General features: G+C 42.0%; 1 protein-coding gene across 1 annotated transcript in view; it reads left to right on the top strand.

Moving 5' to 3' along the window:
* Positions 1-10,895: 10,895 nt before the first annotated feature.
* lingo1a (leucine rich repeat and Ig domain containing 1a) overlaps positions 10,896-21,994 on the top strand; it is a 144,250-nt gene continuing 133,151 nt past the window's right edge. The window contains exon 1 of the mRNA XM_030426455.1: positions 10,896-11,325. The gene's annotated coding sequence lies outside the window, so the exon portion shown is untranslated. The remainder of the gene's footprint in view (positions 11,326-21,994) is intronic.

The following is a 21,994-nucleotide window of genomic DNA, read 5'->3' as shown; positions in this document are numbered from 1 at the left end:
ATTAAAACTGTAGGGTAAGAGGTCAAGCTAATGAGAGGGAGCTGAGGTGGGGGGGACACAGCCATCGAGACAGGAATTAGCCCGGGCCAGATGTCTGGACTGTAGGGTTTGTTTTCACACCCTGGAAGAGTAAACTAACGCTACCCAAAATCACTCGAGCCGGGGCTAAAACAAAGCTTTCGTTTTCATTATTTCCAAAATTGATTCAAACAGATATTTCTTCAGGAAATCACAGTCGAGATGGTTGTTCAAACTGAGGATGGGATTCAGCAGGAAACATTTGCTAGCTGTCCTCGCACAAAACACGGCCAATAAAGACGAGCCAGGCCTGAAATCTTAATAAAGTAAATACAAATTGCAGCAGCTAACATTTTAAAACAGATTGTGAATTGGATTGGAGATGCCATTGAAAATGCCTGTCACCTCTGTGTTTACTGTTTCGCAGAGCGTTTCAAACTGCTGGTGGCTAGCGGAATGAAAATGTGTTTCGACTTGGTATAAACAGGGAGATAGAAAAGGCTCTTCTTCTGAGCACTGCACATTGGCCATCGGTGGAAATGCTCGTTCTAAGTGCTTTTCGACAGCAGGCTGCTACCACTGTCTCTTTCAGCATGCAAAGCTGATGGTCTTTATTGTGACTGGGTGACAGCAGGGTGCAACTCTGCCATCATGTGTACCTACATCTGATTCCGTCAACAACCTGTTTCGAACACTTTAGCCTGCCACTGTTCTGATCTCATGATGTAGCCAAACAGGAAGAATTGTAGCTTTTATATGGAGAAAATGTGTAGCAACATGACTGACATTATTTTTCAGCCTGGAGTTGTTCCCCAAACCAAAGATGGCTCGTTTGCGAACGAATCAGTTCGAGGGAACAACTCTTTAACCCGAACAAACTGACCTGATTCCACGTTTCACTTCTCTCTCGTTCGTTCTTTCGTTATCACAGACTAGTCGCTGTGTTGTTCACTGTTTAGTTATCAGAGTGGTGAAGAGAACTGAGAGCCAGCCAATTGTATGCTGAGTCTAGGACACTGTCGTCAGATTTTTGCCAATGAGAAAGCATAGCAACCTTTCAATGAAAAAAAAACAATTTTATTTTGTTTGTAGCTCATTGTTCTCGTTTAGTCAGTCAGTCAGTCAGTCACCCTGTACATGTCTTTTTAATGTCAAGGTGAATATATACATTATCCACTGTTATGTTGTCTAAAAGTACACATAATCATGAAGTTGCAGCTATGTATTTGCCTTGAACTACAGTGTAATGTTGACCGTTAGCACGATCGTTTGAGAACGAAGAGCTCAGAACTGTGCATTACAAGATTCACAGATAAACAACGCTGTAACAGAAACGCGACTGAACGAAAAATCGAACGAACAATATGAATGATTCTTCCTGCCGTACTGACTGACGGGAACTGAATCTCGACATCGCCCCAAACTTTTAAAACTGATGTTACTCCATGATTGCCACAACCCGAAAAATTAGATATTACAGCTCTTTTTTGTAGAATTGTTTCTTTGGACAACATGGTCTCAAGCTGAGCCGTGATATGAGTGCCGAGGTAGGCACACTGCTGTCTACCTCAGTGGAGGGTTTGCCATCATGTCCATATTGGAAACAATAGTGGGAGAAGTGGTACCCTCACTGTCTGCTTATCGTCAGCACACCATCTGAATGAATCAAACAAATAATGCAAATATTGCCGGAACATCACAAACCTTAAGAATATATCAGAGAAAAAATAAAGTCATCAGTGCATTTTGGGCTCCTGTATTTGAACATTGTTTCAAGTGATCCATCTTTGCTCCTCTTTGCAGTGATCATAAATTCCAACCCAATCAACAGAATGAATCTTGCAAAGCAGGTTTCTGATACAAAGGCCCCAAAATCACTTGGCTTCATGTCTCACGACTGGGCTGATAAATTCACATTCGCCATGACCTTAACATGTGTTACACAAAGGCTCATTTGTGTTAAAAAAACAAAAAAAACAAACCGCTGCTCCAGTAGTGTTCACTGCAGGTTAGTTAACATCAGTCTAAGTGGCTTATTACTGTCTGCCTAATTCTACGCTGCTAAAACTAGGTGACACCTGAATGACCCATGGTAATTTTACCATTACACCATTACAAAAATCTAATATGCAACAAGTAATTAGATATTTTATTTCATTAAACTGATTGTACAACCAGTTAGTTAGTTTGTGTTGTGGTTCTGAGGTGAGAACGGATTTGTTATTTTGTGTTTACTTTAAGGCAAAGGCTCAACGAATTCCTTTAATATAATGTAAAATGAGAGGTGGGTAGTGAAGAATCTTTTCATCAATATTTTTGGCTAGTGTTAGACCAAGGAAAGCTTCTGATTCACATACTTAGAAAACCTGTAATGAGGGCTCACCTCTCTCTAAAGGATTGTGACTACAGTAGTTGCATATGATCACAATGCCCTTGAACTTTCCTAATCCTATGTGAAGGCCTCCTCTAGAATAAACAGCGACATGTCAGAATATGTTTGGATACATTATGAGCTGCCATGCTGTTCCTGCAACTATATTTGACTGAAATTACAACAACCTTGATCAAAAATTGCTTTGAATAATAATTTCTGCTCTACTTTGTTATGCAAAGTAAATAAAGTGTTCCCTACTTACTTTGACTTGTGTGTATAGACAATGCATTAGCCAGTTTGATCGCATAGCAAGCTGCTAACACTAACGACCGGCATTCAATTAATTCCTTGATGACTTGGTGGGATTTCTGCTCTTTTTGATGGATTAGACCCAAAACATTTCCATCGACTCTGGATTCCATGCTCATTAATGGGAGAAGAAGGGGCTGTGCTTGGTCCTTTATTTAAATCTCTTTTTCTTTTCTGTTTCACCAGAGAAACAATGACATTGCTAACACAAGTAGTATAAAGAAAGTTTACAAAAGGTAATAGGGCCAAAGGTATGTGCTGAATAATCATATTTCCCGGAGCTGCTGGGTAAGCATAAAGGAATATGACTAATTCAAGTACATCAGGAAACTTAAAATAGTGTACTTTTATTTGTATTATACATTGGAGCTGAAGAGGTATTAAGTGTGCTGAGGCTTCTTTATGACTTAACTGTACCTTAAATGCCTCCAATCTAAAAGAAACGCTTAACGAAAAAAAGCACCTCTTTTGATTTGATTGTAGTTTCACTGTTCACCTTATAAGTCCTTATAAGATGCATATTCTCATTAAAAGACTGTATAATAGCATGCTAAACACATTTATTGGAATATTGTGAGACATTTATAGGCACTTCAGAGAAACTAAGTTGAAAATGTTGATCGAAGTTGTGAGAGTTTCACATAATTGTCTGAAATAGCATTACAAAACACATTTGTTGAGTTTAACCAATAGGGCTGTAATGGCACACGTATCAAAACCGAAATTGCGACACTCAGATCCACAAACCTGTCTCGCTGTGTGAGAAGGCAGAATCGCGACACAACTTCCTGTCCAGGTCCAGCCATATGAGAAATAATAAGTAGCTCCTTTCACACAGAGACGCCGCATTAACACCACAGGTGGATCACCAATTCTCCACCGATGGTGATTCACACAGAGCGAAGCATCTCCAAAGATGAACCGCCGTGAATTCACACAGAAAGCCGGCGCTGCGGCTCCTAAAGAGGCATGACGGTAACGTCATGATGATGACGTAGGCGTTATTTCAAGGTGTTTCCCCAGTGTCTGCCCTGTCAATCTCGTGGGATGGAGGCTGTTTTTCCAGGGGAAAGTTCACTGACGTCTTGGTGGGGAGTACTGACCATCGCGGTGATTATTTTCATCACAAACACTTGGTGAGTTAAATTTTTTTGCCGGGGATAGACAATGTTTTTCGGGCAGAAATGTGACGAAGAGTCGGTAGGACAGGCGGGAGGACGGACGCTTGTTCACATATATCTGCATTTTTTTCCTCATATAAGTTGCCAAAGACATTTACAGTTACTGCCTTACTTTTGTTTGGTCATGTAAATGTTGCTTTGTGGGACATTTCTCTGTATGAAGTTGAGTGAAGGACCTGTATACACGCAGGTACATCCATTCACACTGGTTCAGTTTCCCAACACTGCCTCTGATACTACCAGATGAGTATCATATACAGAAGTTATTGAAATGTTACATAAATACAATGTTTAATTTTATTACAAAAAAACTGAGGTTTGTATCGAACCGTGGGTCAAAAATCGTAATACAAACCGAATCGTGAGTTTGGTGTATCGTTACAGCCCTATTAACTAACTTGCCTATTAAGTCATTGCTCAACCTTCACTATGCGTTTTTTGTTGATTTAAGCTCATTAAACGCAAACTCATTGTTTTTTTTAAGAATTCTCTAAACTGTCAGCCAGTTTCATTTAAGTGCTTATAATCGTCTTACAATCTAAATCTAAATCCAAATCAATTGTATTTCTATAGCCCAAATTCACAACACAGTACCTCAGTGGGCTTTACTAATCTGTACAGTGAACGACACCCTCTGTCCTTAGACCCTCGATTTGAGTGACTAAACATGTATATGACGCAAATATTAATGCTGATGTAGTCTTATTAATGTTCATAAGCATATTATCAGGGCCTTATTCAGTATTACCTATTGCTATTACACAGGCCTGAATGTAAAGCGCTATCACATTTATTAGTTGTTAGAGCGATTCAAAATTTCCTACAAAACAGGGGTAGGAGTTTTTAGGGGAATAGTGTATACTCTCACAGGTTCATCACAATTCTCCACGTAGGTGCGTGCATGTTATGACCGACAGTAGCGACTATAGATGACAGGCGTTATGTTGCTGAAGATTCAAAGCAGTAAGCCTCCCCTTTCAGGTCTGAAGTGGATACACAACAGATTACTTGAGCGCAAGCAATTTGTAATGGTGTTGAAGCAATCGGCACGCACACACATCAATTCCACCGTTTTCCTTGACGCGGGTATACATATGCTACACTGACTGGGTGTACCGTGGGGAAATTCAGGGGCTGAATGCTTCTTGGGGGTCACAATGATGTTGATAAGGGAGAAATGCTGTCATGCACAGAGCCACGATTTTGTGCCTGCGTTACCCGGGGGACCACGCCGCGAATGCTAAACAAGGACAAGAGCAAACGCTTGGATTCCGGTGAAAGCTGGGACTGTATTCTGTGTGCATGGACAAAAAGTCTGGGCTTTGCTGGATGTACGATTTAATAATTCATGGCCGCGTATGATTGGCTGTGACTGCCAGCCCTGCAGAAGCATCTGTTTGCGTCACGTAGAGAAACTGCAGGTGCAACGTTTCTTCATTATGGATGTTTCACTGTAACTTCTGGGAAGAAAAAGAAGGAAAACGGCATCATTCAGTGCCACATGCGCGGGTCTGTCAATGGCAGCACGCACCCAAAAAAACTTCGACGAAAACAACAACTAACCACCAATCCAACATCCAAGCTTAGGACTATCAGTAAATATTGACCTCAGACACAGATTGAAAATGACTGTTTGCCGTGTTGTTTATTGGCCATTACTGTACACACAATACACTGACTGTGACTAACACTGTGTCCTGGTAAAGTAGCGTGTGAGTCATTTTTATCAACAAGTCTTCATTATTTGAATACATCTCTAATAGCAACTTTTGATAGAGAAGTTGAAAACAATGCATTCGAAATTGTGAAGTTCCTTTCTGAATTGCCTCCCATCTTCCATAATCTCTTTCATGAATCTCCACCTTCAAGACAGTACAGCAGATTTGGGGACAGTATACCCTCCATAGTTAATATCCATTTGAAAGATTACAATTTAATTACTCTTTGGTCACTATCACGAACTGGCTGAGGGAATGGGACAAGTGATGATGCGAGGATGAAGGCCAAGCAAAAGATTTGGCATAGAACGAGAGTGGTTTATCAGAAAGTCAACACACCGCGGCAGCCGGTCGCCAGCTTTTAGGTTGGACGAGACAGCCTCGAGACAGTAGGATGGGGAAACACAGTCACCTACAACTGTGAACAACTGTCTGTTGCAGACAAATAGAGAAGCTATTTGAAAAGAATGTACGCACAGCACATATCCACTTCCACACCCTGCAACTTTATATTGCTGTTGAATGAAAACAGGAAAAATTATGTAAACTTTTTTCCATCTATGGCGATGAGTACAGAGACCATGAAGTACCAAAAGAGGTTGTGTTTTAACTCTTGTGTTCACAAGTAATTTCTCATCTCTGGCGCTCTGACGTTGGTCATTACTTGTATGGCAACTTATTTATCTGACTTGGCCAAGGAGAAGAAATGCACAACAATATGTCACAAGCAAGGGCTGGAGGGAGGGGGAGCGGAGGGTGCTCAGAGTGCTCGTTATCGTGACCTTTCATCTTGACATAAACATCCATTGGAGCCTGTTCTTTACTGCTACCCACAGGGCGCAAATACTAGCTTTTCTTACTGATAACACACAATACTCTTGTAACAAGGTTACAGACTCATTGCTTCTACAATTCTCACAATAAAAGGAGACTTCAGGAATATTTTGGTCACGTTTTGTTAGTTTCGGTTCAAACCATCTATTCACAGATCGGGACATCTAGTGTACAGGTAAGAGACGCTGCAAGTCTGGCAGTAGAAGTGGGAGTTGACGCAATGCCTATTGGATGGATTACTATGCAGTTTTGTGCAGAGATTCAGAAAGCATACTGATTTTGATGAACTGATAACGTTTCCTCTTGCACCAATCAAGATATTTTTGTTCTTTGGTGAAATGCCTCAAGAAGTTAGAAGTTGATTAGATTTGCCATTAAATTTGGTACGTTCCTCTCAGAATAAAAGCAAAAACTTTCTGAGTTTTCTGCCTCCACCCAATACGATGCAAGTTAAATCTTCAACAGGCAGATGAAAATTGTAAGGATTATTTATCCAAGCCCATTGTATTTGGCACTGATTTGAAATGTTGAATTAAAATGTGTTTTTTTTTTTTTTTTTTTTGTCAGCATCAAAAATAAATCAAAAACAATTTAAAAGTTTAAATCTGTGTATGTTACTTCTTACAATTATTACCCTCAAAATGAGCGTGCATCTCCCCACATATGCTGTTTGTGTTGCCATTTTTTTTTTTATCATGATTTCCTAGACACCAAAATTCCTGTCCGTGTGTAGTGATAGATTTATCTGACTGTAGTATTCATTGTCGAAAGCTATTGTCATGTTATGCTATTACTCTGATAACATCCTGCACATGGGAGTGCATCCATGTGCTCAATAGAGCACAATGGAGACTGCTGAGGTTTTTAAAAAGAGGCTTAAGACCCATCTTTTTAACCAGGCTTTTAATTGAAATCTTAACTCTTTTTAATTTCTTTTAGGCTGTGCTAATCAGAGCACTTTTTATCCTTTTTTACTGTTTTATTCTCTGTGTTTTAGCCTTTATGCTTTTATTTTTTATAGTCTCTCATGTCTTATGCTCTTATGCTTTTATGTTTTAGTCCCTCATGTTTTTAGCCTCTATGCTTTTATGTTTTAGTCCCTCATGCTTTTAGCCTCTATGCTTTCATGTTTTAGTCCCCCATGTTTTTTGCCTCCATATTTTAACCAATATTTTAACCCTTTACTGTTTTAGACTATCAGTTTTTAATCTCCAGTGTTTCCTCAGGGGGGCCTGCCAGATTGGGAGTTGTCTCTGGTCTGGCCGCGGGGGGTGCTGTCCCGTGGACGGTTCCGGCCTGGGCGACTAGAGGGCTCTGCACTTTGGTGCGGGGCCTCCTGTCTGCCCGGGTTGGGGTGGTCTCTGTGGTGGGGCTCCCTGCGACCTTGGACTGGGATCTCTCCCAGTGTGGTTGGCCCCCCAAAGGTAGCTTCCTAAAGCTTCCTCTGTGCCTCAGGTCTCGCTGCCCAGCCATGTCTCTGTAGTGACAGCTAGCGTTTGTGTAGGTGTGAGTGTGTGTGTCTGTGTGTCTGCGTGGCTGTGTGTGTAGGTGTGAGTGTGTGTATGAGTGTGTATATATTTGTGTGTGTCTTTGTGCATGACTATGGGGGTGGGAGGGTTGGGTTCTTTTAAGCTTCTTCTCCTGATTTTATTTGCTGTTTCTCTTTTTCTGCTGTAAGGCACTTTGTGATACTTTCTGTATGAAAAGCGCCATATAAATAAAGGTTGATTTGATTTGATTAATGGCAATATGACAGTAAACATATTTGAAACTCTCCACAGTGAACATATCAGACATTTTACTCACAGTAAAATACAGATGCACCATCAGCTTTGCTGGAGCTCAGGATTCAACCTGATGATGACTGCTGTGCTACAAATGATTACATCCATGGCCTTGAAAATTGTAATGTTTGGAAGCACTTACAGGTGTAAAATGTGAAAAGTGCAGAATTAAATTCACTGTAAGGCTATGATTGACCCTGTCTCTGTGTCAAGGATAATTAATTGTTAAAAACAATCAACAAAGTTTGCACAATGTCACACAACATCTCTCTCTCTCTCTCTGGAGACACTCGTACAGAGTGTGATCGCTGCATAAACATATTAAACTATGATACAGTTTTCCTTCAATACATCTGTGAGCGACCAACCAACCATCAGTGGGCGTAGTAATAAGCCTTTGGGTAGTTAACTATATTATCATTATAAGTTCCATTTTTAATTTTCACGATACTTTGGCCTGGATCAAATACCTGAATATATATTCCTGTTAAACACATACATTGTCTTTAGCCTCAGTTGTTATTTGTATTTACTGTATGTACTAATTTGAACATGTTGTATTATACCCGCTAGATAGTAGAAAGTTACCTAAAGATTGTTTACCTGTCAGATCGGGGTTTTAGGGAAGACTAAGGAAAGGGGAAGGTGGACCCAAATGCAGTTATACACAAGAGGCAAGGCTAGGGGAAACAAAAGGCGAGCTTTATTTAAAAGCTGAACACAAGAACAGAAGCAGGCAAAACGGGGGGGCGAGAGGCAAAGTAGCAAATTAAAGCAGGGCAAAGTAGAAACCAAAAACAGCAAGACAAAGTTCAAATCAAGAGCAAAGTTCAAATCAAAAGGCAAAATGCAAAACTCAAATCCAAAACACATACCGTGGGGAACAAGGATCAGACAGGAGCAGGCACATGGACGGGAGCATGGACAAAGACAGACGCTGACAAGAACAATGACCAGACCAGGAGTGAAGGGAACACAGAGACTAAATACACAGACACTGATGACAAGACGAGGAACAGGTGAGGTGGACCAACAGGTGAGGTAACGAAGGGGAGGAGCACACGAGAACATGAAGGGAACAAAGCAATAGACAGAGGGAGCCAGAGGGAACATAGGAAAATACACAGGAGAACTTAAAGGACACATGAGGGTATGGAAAAACAAGACACAAGACAAGATACAGAGACATGGAAATCAAATACAAGAAAACACAAGACAAAACCAGACAACACAACAAACAGATCTACAGTCATGACATTACCGATCCACAGCCAGTAAGTATAAGTGCTTTCACTGCTGCAACAGTGAGGTTAACATCACCGAGACCATGCCAGTCTGTTACAAAGTGTTACGTCTTGTCTTCAAAGGGTAGAAAATAATGCTGTTTTTAAGAAATCTTTGTATGGTGTATTAATCAGTTTCTGTCAGCTTGCACACTTGAAGTGATAACATTCAAGCCAGCTGTGTAGAGAACAGTCACCCTCATCCTTTAAGGCCAGCCAAGCGCCTCGATCACTGAAGGGCTTCCACTGACAACCATGGCTCCGCTGAGGAGAGAGATATCCTCGGAGCTCTACCCACCAGCCTCCCATCCATCCACCACTGATTCTTAATCCTGTCTGTAAGCTGAGCGCAGTGGGGTGTCCTGACCGCTTATGCCACCCATACTCTTAACCCCTGCCTCGAAGTGTACGCTGATTTAGAGCATGAATCATCAGTGTAGGATTATATGGAGAGAGTCATGTCAGCCAAGGGATGCCCGCTATGCTTTTCAAAGGATGTGTTGGTGGAAATATTTCGCAATGTGTGTGGTCGGTTGGACAATACCGGAGGATGCATCGTTGTTAGGGCAAAGACAGACCCTGATAAAAATATCAGGTCCGGTTTAGCTTTCACCAAAGTTGCTTCGGGAAGTTGGAACTTAAAAAAACAAAGCATTTATCTCCCTGATTTTGTCTTGGTTAGACTTTCAAGACAAAAGTAAAGTTCACTTTTACGTAGCACTTTTGATTTCTCACATTTACTTGGATTTTGAAACTATTCCTGGTAAAAATGCATGAAAAGCGCAGTGAAGGAGAACATCTATGGCTGCTTTTGCATTGATTTTCAAAGTGTTCTATGTCATACAGAAATATCAGATTATAGTCATGACTAGCAAGTAGGTTTGTATCTGAGCAAATGTGATTGAAGGAGGAGATACTGATGAGAGCTAGTGGCTGCCAGAGTTATATATAAGGTGTGTTGCGATAGTTGTTTGCAAAGTTAGTTGATATGCACCCCGTCGATGCACTATCCTACCCAGGATGTGTTTGGATCTTTGGCTATCTGCCCGGTGCATCAACATCCCCCCTTTCTCATCTTTCTCAGCCATCTTCCCAGCTTGTTTATCCGTTTCATTACTCAGCGTTCAGATACACAAACCGCTCTGATTGTAACGGCTTCCGCGGTGCTCGCTTTCATCCAGTCACATTTAGCTGTTCAGCATCACCTGCAGCCCTTTCAGACGGAGATACGGTTAAAATAATTCCATTAGCTCCCACTGTTACGTTACGTGCGGATCACACTGCAGTTCAGATCGAGGGGGAAATAAGGAGAGCCTCTCTCCTCCCCTCTTCCTCCCTCCCCTCTCTCGGTCTCTCATCACACACTGCAGCTCCTCCCTCCACCTTGCCCTGCTCTGGATCCCCTCCCTTCCGCTGTGTCTCTCTTTCTCTCCGTCTCCATCCCTCCTTCATTCCCCACTCAATCTCCCAGCCTAGCCGACTCTAACAGAGGATGCACCCTCCCCATGTGTGTGTCTGTGTGTGTGTGCGGCATGCCGTGTGAAGCACATGTGTCAGTGTGTATACACATGTGGCTTCGCAGCAGCTGACGCGAAGGACTCGTGAAGTGCTCTGGACTTGGACATCAGATCCTTTCTCCTCATGCATATTTACCACATTTTTTAACAACACTCCAAAATCCTTCCTATTAAAGAATCTCATTTTTCTCCTCTCGGGGCAGCATCTCGATGGAATCTGCAACCCTTTCCCCAGTATCTTGGATTTAATGAGCAGCCACCGTGGGATGAGGCAAGCGATTCCTGGATTCCCTTCATTACAGCTCTGGTAAGGCTATATCTCTCTCCTGCCTCCCTCCTCTCACTCTCTTTTTCTGTACATCCGTCTCCTATTTTTGCACTTCCTACCTGATTTACTTCTCAAAACATATTGACAGGTGCAAGCAGCACACATTATGGGATAGGGGAGCAGTTAAATAAAGCAGAGCAGGCTATTTAGGACATGGGGGGGATGAGGATGGGCTGGCTGGCTGGGGAGTGTGTGAGAGAGTGTGGGGAAGGAAGTGGGGGACAGAAATGTGTGCCGACACCAGCAGTGTGGCTCATGCTGTCAGAGGCTGGAGGGAAAAATGCTCCACTTCGTACTTGCTATTGATCTGCTGTTATTTTCAGCTCCCATCCCCTTAGAGACAAGTTTGCATGGTCTACCTGACAATGATATTGGTTTTGGCCATCTGTTCCCTCTGACAGGGAGGCACTGTCATAATTAGGAGGTAAATTGTGATTCAGGAGACGGATTGGTGGGATTTAAACATGCATAGGTGTGTTTACATGTGCCTTCTGTTCACAGCAGGGGAAGGCGAGCACGAGAACATGTGAATTTGTGTTTGCACAGACTGTGTGCTGTGTAGGTGTGATGCGACAAGGTGGGAATTAGATTCCGTCTTCGGATGCTCGTCTGCATACCTACACACACTCCTTAGCTGAAGTAGGGGGAGGAGTTGCAGCTTCCCACCATGTTGGTTCGTCTGATTACCTGATGGGGCCTTTTGACACGGGCTGTGACTTGAAAGCTCAATCGCAGATCAGAGGAAACGAGTGTGGAGGACAACAATATATGATCGGAATCATTTAATCATTATCCTTCTCACCTGAAGAAGTAGATACCGTTGACCACACTATGATGCTGTGTTTATTTCACTTTTTTTTTTTTCCCCATTTTGTCAGTTGAAAGCACGAGATATAATTGATGTTGCTATTTCAGTCCCCTCTGCATGCTGCATGAGCCTCTTTCCTTTTATCTTTTTCCTGCTGTCATGTTATTAATTCTCAGTTCATCTCTTTCTCTCTCTCTCTCTCTTGCCTTTAACTCTACAGGGAAAGGAGTGAAGGGAGATTGTCAGAAGGGAGAGGGCGAGAGATGTTGGGATGCGAGAGAGAGAGAAGGAAAGAGAGAGAGAGAGAGAGAGAGAGAGAGAGGGGTGGGGGAGAAGCTGGGACTGATATGAAAGCAGCGAGGAGATGCTGGTGGAAGGTGAAGTAGAGAGAGAGCATAGCAATGAGAGATTGACAGGTAGGCAGAGACAAAAGGGGAACGAAAGGGACAGAGGAGCAGAGGGTAAGCGCTAACAAGCCTCAGAAAGGGCTTTTAGGAAGACGAACCTCTTCTGAGGCTCAGGTCGGCGGTTGGGAGGGGGGGTCAGTTTACACACACCCACTAAAACACATGACAGATAGGCCGGGTCCCTGCGTCTCACACATGCCTGGCTGCATTTCCTGTAAGCGACATCAATATTTATCACATTTTCCATTTCAGAGAAGAAAACCCCCGATAACACCGGAAGATGGAAAAATAATAAGAGATAAATCAAATTACCCCACCTTCTGCTTCTGTTTCATGTATAATTCCTCTCCAGCACTTAGGCGAGGTCGGCAGATACTGCTGCATATTGAAATACAGGTGCAGGCCACGGTTGTTCACGTTCGCACTGATTGCATTGCGGAGCTTGAGTCATATTTGCAATGGTAATTGCGAAACATATATTCAAGCGGATTGGATTAAATGCAGTGCAGGTTTTGTCTCATTAGTGTATCACTCATCTAGACGCTGCTTATTTTGTTTTAATTCTTTATCAGCTACTACAGCCAAGCTAAGAATCCTTAATGGGATATCAGTGTGGATGGAAGGGGTCATGAAGGGTTGTGAATTAGCAACCTGGACTGGAGAAGCTTTTATGAGGGTTTATTAGCGCAGATCGAATCAAGAATGTATCCCAGGATGCATCGCTGATGAATTTTGAACTGATCGCCTGTATTTTGAGGCAGAAGTATACTGCCTACTGATTGGTTTATTGTTTTATTTGGTAAGTATTAAGTGATGTCTCCCTCTTTCCCTCTCAGTCTCCCTGAGGCATGCTCACACACGCACACACGCTCACACGCAAACACTCGCGCACACAGGATACCTCTGTGTGTGGCGAGCAGGAGTCATTTCTGCCCTACTCGGCTGCAGTAAAAGCTTGTCATGCAGTGGGTGACTTGCATCCAAGAGTGACTCACAGTGCCCATGAATGCCCCTTCCACCCACAGCCAGGAAGCACTGATACTGCCCGTCGCCAAATGAGAAGTTAGAAGTTAACAACTCATTTTTCCTCAACCTCCAGGGCAATTATTCTCAAGGCCGTTATACAGAATAATGGTTATTACCGATGTGGTTTCATGATTTACCATGATGCATGAAATGAGGTTGGCAAATTTGTCACAGCGACTCACAGCTAATGGTGCCCATAGTGCTGGACGAGCATTGTAAAGTTACATGAGCTTCTCATCCCAGTGTACTCAGACACGATCCTGAAACAAAGCCAATGCTAAAAAAAAAAAAAGAGAGAGATTTTCAGAGCTATTTTGATCACAGATTTCAACAGTCCTCTTCCTTTTAGAAGTCAAAACACTTCATAACTGAGGTCCATAAATGTTAAACTCAATAACTCACTGCAGTTAAAAGTAAATTAAATTGTAAAATGGTATGAATACACTTCTGGATAATGGCCATCAGCAACCAAAAAGTGATGAACAAAAGAACTAATTCCCGCAAATAAATCCACAATCCAGATGGTTTGCATCAATTTAAATATTTTAGAACTTGCATTTTATAAACCTTGGACAAAGGGAGGAGGAGGAGGGAAATGTTTTTTTTTTTTTATCTAACTACATTTAGGTCTACTGAAAAAAAAAAAAAATGGTTATTAATCATCACTTTTACATATAATGCAGTCTAATGCACACTACCTCGAGCTGCCGCTTTGAAAAATTACCATAAAATTGAATTGACTTCTCTCGTTCGAACACAATGTTAACAAAATGTCACATTGAGAGCTTTTTTAAAGTGCAAATTCTGCCACAGCATCAGTGCTGTCTTCGTTGTTGAAAGAAGAGCAAAGAGCGGAACAGAAGACTTTTCATGATGGGAGAAATGCTTTCTCTCCTCTCTCGACTGGCTCTGGACAGAGTTGGATTCACCAACGTGCTCCGCTTCGCTTTCTTTTGAAGGGCCTGCTCATTTCCCAAATACTTCATAAGGGTGACCTCCCAAATGATTCTGTGTAATGAGCCATCGCTGACTGTTCTTTGAGTAAATACAATCATCCTCATTCTCATCTGTTGGATTGTTCACAGTTTAAGCAGAATAAACTTATATACTGTAAAAGTACCAGGATCTACAGTGTGACAGACTGTAAAACAAAGAACTCACTCAGTAAAGGTAAAAGACCAGATGTTTCATAAATGAATAAATAATAATACTTTAACCCACTTTCATTGCCACTCGAGGTTTGTCTTCAACACAAAGAAAAAATAATGCCAGTAATTGTGATTGTAAATCGCCTCACCAATCTAGATTTCAGTTAGCTGTGCCATTTTTCACATCACAGAAAGTTAATTTTACACAAAAAAAAAGATCAGGGGTTAGTCAGGGGTTTACCTGCCACAAATCTCAGCATGCTTCAACTTTCCTTCAATCATCACCCTGCTCCGGACTCACTCTTTCACATGCACTCACATTTGGGGTTTGCCGAACACGACTGTAGTCTGCGGCAGGTCGGGGTTGAGAACATTACTCAGCAGTTGTTCGTGAAGGATTAGAGAGCACTATTTATTGGCTTCCCCTACATACTTTTTTTCTTTTTTTTTTTTTTTTTGCGGCCGGCTGAGCGGATCTAAATGGTATAAATTGGAAATTGTATAAATAATTCAGGAACAGCTTTTATCTTCTGTATTTGAAAGCATTACTAGGGCACCACAATAGAGATTCTCATGCGCATGTCTACGTCTCAGTTTTTAGGAAAGGATTCACCCCGCCCTGACCTTTTGTGCATTCTTTTGTTCCACAAAACATATCACAAGCCTCCTCTGGTGACCTAGTTCTGATTGGGGGGATGCATCGCCTCAATGGGAAGCGCATTCAAAGTGCAAATCGGTTGTTATTGTGACGTTCGCCTTGTTCTTTGTGATGAATTAGGGTGGAGTAATATTAATCATTTGTTCAGTTGTTTTTCCTCCAACCAAGACGTTTTTCAAATGCTTTGTGTGTTTACAACTGTACACAGGACTGCTAAATATAATATAGCAGCATGCTGTGCTAAACCAAAAAGTTTTCAAATGTACATGCACCTCCCTTGATTGGATGGGAAGCCTTTTATACTGCATCTCATGTGGTGCGCTGCTGGATTATTATTTTTTTTTAAACGTGCCTGATTTCCTTCAGCAGAAACTGTACAGTAAAGGGCCATTTAATATTAAGAAAGTAGGGAATCACAGGTTTCAACTTACAACTGGGTAGGGAAGAAAATCACCCGCTGCTCTCTGATCAGAGTATTTTTAAGCCAAGTGCAGCAAAGCCTTTTATACTTTAATGGATGCTGTGGAGTCTCAAAAGTATCACATAAAGGAAGGAGAGAACGACAGCAACACCAGACGCGACTGCATCAGAGGATGTGCGATGTGCACTTTGCTGTGAAAACCTGAATGCACGCGCTCATCACAACTTGAAATCTTTTTTTTTTCTGTATTGACAAATCCAAGAACCACAATGTGGACAAGCTTGTTTCTCACTGTGGAAGGATGATCACATCTAATTTAGTTATGAAAAATCTAATTCAATCTCTCCTTAATGGAGCCTGGACTCCATTTAAAAAAAATACCCTGCTTACTGTAATCACTGGGACACAGCACAGTCCTGGTTTTATTGATCATAATGTAGAGCGCATTACTTTGATGTGCATGAGTAATTTACTCATACACTTCCTGTACTGTGTAATTACGAAACATGAGCCAACGCGGCTTGTGCTCACTGGAATCACGGCGGGCGAAGAAACATCGGCTTTCCTCCCTCAGTGTCACACAGCACAATGCAATTTTTGACACTAAACGACAGCCAAGTGAAACTACTTCCAGCAGAAGAGTTTGACCAAAGAGGGAATGATGTACGTATGCAATGAGGAGTGAGACACATCTCAAGAGAACAGCGTAATTCGCTGCAGCTCCATTCAGTTATATACGTTTCTTTCCACCTAATCCCAAGGAAGCGGGTTTACTGCGCTTCAATCTGGATTCACAGTTTTTGGCGTTGTGTCCCCGCTATTAGTTCTGTTGGAATTGTTAGTGTCAGTCCATTACTGACAGCTGAAAGGACAAACAATATGTCTGGGTGGAAGCTCAATAGATTCCCTTTGATTGCTGGCTCATGTGGTATGCCGCCTACGAAATTAAGGGGGAGGTAGGATTGGAGAAATCCCAAATGTTCATCCAGATGCTCCTGGGTTTTTTTTTTTTTTTTGGTTTTTTTTTGGGTGACTGCTTTGAGCGGAGAGATTGTGCGGGGTTTTTTTTAGCTGAACATCTTCAACCCAGTGTTAACGGAAGAGTTATAGTAAATCTGTATTTTACTTGGGTTAACTTCTGGCTCGGGTGAAACTATCACAGTGAAAGAGTCAAACACCTGACAATATCCACACACTGTATCTTCATTTAATTTCATATTTTCACCACTCTGATGCTCCACTTAGCCTGCGGTCAATTTGCACAGGTCAGAAAGCGTCGGAGGCAATTTTCTCAGACCTGCTTTTGCACAATATACGTGGTGCATTTGAGTGCCCGCCGATTCTCACACCTGTCAGTCAGTGCAGTGTGCCACTGGATCCTGTATCAATATGTGATTCGGGACTTTTTTCTTTTTTACAGCCTCCACAGGTTAATCTTTATTTAGCAAATTGTGGGCTTAATTTGGTAAGAAAGCCGAGACCATCTGTATGCAGGATCCATGCGCACAGAGCCTTTTAAAAATGTCAGTGAGTCAGCACGGTGATGACTTGCAAACGGTCATCATTAAAATATTGCATTCTTGGCTGGCTGACATCACTTTTTAATCTTGAAATTGGTTCTTACCCCCTCCACCCATGCACAAACACGCACAGACTCGGTTGGAGGTAAATTAAAAATAATAATACGTTTAGCTGGGACCTCTCCCGTGGCCCCCCTGCGTGTGTGTTACTCTGATGCCCTGGAACGCACAGTCCTTCACAAATCCTGCTTTGTGACTAATATTTCAAAAGCTGCGACGCTCACAGCTTGCTTGGAAACATGCTAAAAAAAAGATATAATTAAAGCATGAAAATAGTATTTATTTGTTTTAGATTAATTCCAGGCTCAAAAGAGCTAGTCTATTACATAAGCACAGCTGGGGGAGAGGTGCCTCTTCCGCGAACATCGTTCCTGGATCATTTCCCAGTCCTGACTGTACTGAAGTCTCCACTATGATCTGCGTCAGTTGAGAGTGAAAACACAAGCTAAAGCAAGCTGCCAATATTTCTAATTATCGTGGATGATGCACCCAAGGCTCTATTTTTGGACCGACACAGCAGGAGAAACCAAGGGAGGGAGGTTACACCTCTGAAATAAAAATTTGTGATATGTTTAACTTTATTTTTACAATTATTATCATTAGATGTTGAGGCCGGGGCGTGTTACGTCGCTAACTGAGACATAGAAAATCTGAATCGGCATAGCGTCTTTGGCACAGTCAGTCCCGCAAGAGCCCAAAGAAACTGACATGGTTAATTGAATGGCTTTTTGAAATTACACAAAAGTGTGATTTCTGTTTGTTACAGGGTGGATGCATGTTTTTCACTTTCACAGTCTAATGAGCATGTGTATCAGCTTGTTTGCAAGTGGCTGAGGCAGTACTTACTATGAAAAGGAAAAAGGGTGACTGATGAGGGCCACTTTTTCATCATGTTCTTCAAAAAGCATTAGGAAATTGATAATACCACCAACGTATCCATCCTAATAGCGAATAATGAAAACACCAATCATCCCTGACTTTACAGAAAAAGAAGTTCAAAACTAAGACATGGTGGATCCCGATGGTTCAAACATTACACGCATATAAAGAATATTAAATGACCTGATCACCACTGCGATGGTCCTTTACAGAGTTCAGGTTGATCTAAAAAAAATAGCATTGCGCCGTGAGGGCGCCTGAAAAACTGTCGAGGTACGGTGTGCATTTTAACAGGTGTAGGCCGTCCAGGGTTTTACATGATAGAAGGAGCCTCTTACCTTGTGTTTTTCCTCACCAGGTCTCTGTCGTCATTAGTATTCCGGTCAGCGCCGCGCACTCTCATCTCCGTTGGCCATTTTCCCATCTGAAATTATTTTTGCCTTTTTGTCCACAGCAGTCTCTTTCAGCGAAATGTCCAGGTTTTTAATAAATAAACAAAGCTCCTCACACATAAATGCTAATGAGCGGCTTCTTAGAGGGCACTTTCTAAGTGTCACGGAAAGAGAACGGGGGCTCTGGGCTTGTGCCTTTCAGTTGGTTCATTCCTGCTGACTATTCGGCTAAATTTATCATCATTTCTTTTTTCGTGTAATTAAACCGGAGCAGGCTTGTGGGCATTATGACTCTGCAAAATATCTTAATATATAAATATTTTATATATACTCATATAATCTTACAGAATACAGTGTATATATTAGCTGTTGAGTAGTGCATTTCACAACATTGCATTTGTCACTTGATATGCAGACGGTGTCCTTGGAGATTTGTAAGACTGATGTATTGTTGTTCTATGGAAAGTACAGGGAACATATCAGCTATGGTATAATGCTGCTTGTGATCGCCCCAGTGCTCCTGAATACGACACATACTCTAATTACTATGATGAGAGAGACGGGAGGTTGTCACAGGATGTCCATGGTGCCGGACGTCAGTGCAGCCCGCTTGGAGGACGGGCTTGGTGTGCTTTGGCCCCACCAGAACCCCTTGAGTGGGGAGAGCTGCCTCATCCACTTTTAACCGTATAGACCACTATAGTTCCCAGTACTGTAAATCAGTCAGTCGGTATATTATGTGTTACCTAGTAACTGCCAAACATCATACTTCTGTCTCTCTGTATACATGCATTTCAATTAGAACTTCCTGGAACCATCTCAAGTCTCTGTGAATCACGTGATGATCAGCATTTTGAACTCTCTCTACTTAACGGCGCTGGGACGTTCAGAAGTGACAGAATAGAATATTCTTGTATTGACACTGTTCCCTTCAGCAGGGCCCAGCGTCGTTAAGTGTCCTATAGCAGGTGTGGCTTACCTCAACTTGTGTGGCCAAAAGTGGAAAAACCCATCTTGTATGTTGTATGATTGTATTTAGCCAAAGTATTCTACTGTGAGGGGTCTATTGATTTTCAAATACAATTGTTTTGCCCTTTATTGAAAAGACAGCTTCAGAGATGACAGGATCAGGACGATGGGGGGGGGTGATACACAGCACAGGGCCCCAGGATGGGACTTGAACCCGGGGCTGCTGTGGTCAGTACAAATCCTCTGTACATGGGACGCCCGCTCTACCAACTGAGCAAATGGGCGCCCGGTTTCTTGTGGTTTCTTGTTCTTGCATGGTACCAAAACGGCTTGGAAAAAGTTTCAGCTGTCTGCGGTCTCTACACACCAGCGATCCTCCCTCACAGGTGTTTGCACTCACCGTGCTTGATTAGATCTATTTTCAGGACTGTGTGGGTGCACAAAGATGAGCTTCTTTAATGTCTCACTCGCTCTCCTTTAGTGTTGTTGCAGGACAGCTTATCGATGTTATTAGTACGCGGACTCTGTTGATGTCATTTAATTTCAATCATAGCTCAGCATCAACATGAGCAGAGGGACAATTAGCCATGGTATAATAAAAACACCTGTGTCTACTGTGCAGACCTTTGAATGTGAACCTTTTCTCTCAGTCGGTCGGTCATGACCACTCGGCAGCCGTGTTCAGTCTGTCTCAGTCTTTCTCAACCATTTTGGCTTTGATCGTACGATGGTCATGTTTCAGCAGTATACATCAGCTTCATCTGATTCAGTGGATGATACTTTTATTTGACATCCAAGGGGAGATTGCGTGAGACATTTTATGACAGACAGTCTAGTCTGTCGTATCATCCTCACTGGCTGAGATTTCACTACTGAGATTTTTTCCTTTGGTGGAGGCTCTGGAGAGATTTGTCTGATAGTTTATGCAGTCTGTAGTTGGTACTCACCAACCTAAAATTAGGCTATATGTATGCAGTCTGTAGTTGGTGAGCAACAAGTAAAAGTAGGCTATTTCATCAGCAATCTTGTTTTCATGCATATACATGTCATATGTGTATAATATATGTATTTTGTGTGCATTTGACTCCACCTATCATGCAATTACACATAAAGCGATTATGTATGATATAAATTTGCTTTTTTTTTTTTAATTGACAGTATGCTGTATGTGTCTGCATTTGCATACACTGACAGCGCGCGTGGTCATGCATAATGGCTCATGTTGGTAGCATGTGTTTGCCAATGAGTACCATCACCACATGGGACAAGTGATCTACATAGCATTATATTAACGCTGCATTGCTACTCATCACCTGCCGCAGCAGGGATTGCATGTTGTCACGAGTCAAGAGAGCAGATTATGATGGAAGAGGTTCACGAAGGCTCCCTGCAGCCGCAGTCCTTGGTTATAACGACCTTAAGTGGGCCAGGCTCAGGTGAGCTTTCCGAACTTAAGCCAAATTGGAAAAGTCCCTTGGAGCAGGGAGCTAAGTGGCACTGGTGAACTAGTGATCTGTCTGTGACAGGGTTTTTGAAACTATTATTACATCAAGCTGAGCTGCTTGTGCTTCAGGAAAGCATTATGGATCTTATAGGAATTTTGAGGATAAACAGATTTAAGACTATAGTTTAACTGAAGCTGATGACATGGGTTTGTGTTTTCCCACCTTTAGAATTCAAGTTGTCCGACACGTTATCTCCATACGAGCACAAATTAGTGTATCTGGATTAAATGAATATATTGAAAGCAAAGAAAAAAAAAACACACTTCACTTGAATTTGATTTTATTAAACATCCCCACAGGGTTACAAAGCTGGCGTTGGAGAACGGCCTCGGCATATTGGTATTCTGAGATGCTACCTGCTCAGCTCTCGAAACCAAAGCTGACGTTTAATTTGCAACCAAAATGAGGTGAACTTTGCGTGAAGCGGGTCGCTCTACTGCTGTAATCGAAGTGGCCCCTCTTTGCTCTTAATTTGACTTGCACTGTATGGGAGGATATGGATTTCCCACGTGTGTATGGGAGAGGGAAAACTCTCTGTAACCTTTTATAATTTCAACTGTATCATAAGATATGCATAACGCCCTCCATTTTTCGGTCACTTTTAAGTGTCTCACAGTCATGTAAGTTAATACTTCAAATAAGTTATCAATGGGAATCCGAGCCTTTAAAGTAAACACAAAGCCACATTTGGAGAGTGTCTTGCTACAGTAATTTGTACCATATTTCCAGTTCAAAGTGAATGTCATGACGGGACATAATGAGTGGAAACAGTGTCACAAGAGGAGCAGACAGCGGACAAGGCCTTCAAGGTGTAGAGGGAAGAGGATGAAGAAAGAAAGGTGTAACATTTTGTCC

The sequence above is a fragment of the Sparus aurata genome, chromosome 8 (genome assembly GCF_900880675.1).
Source record: "Sparus aurata chromosome 8, fSpaAur1.1, whole genome shotgun sequence".
NCBI classification, from domain to species: Eukaryota; Metazoa; Chordata; class Actinopteri; order Spariformes; family Sparidae; genus Sparus; species Sparus aurata.
This window is presented reverse-complemented; position numbering and strand designations above follow the sequence as displayed.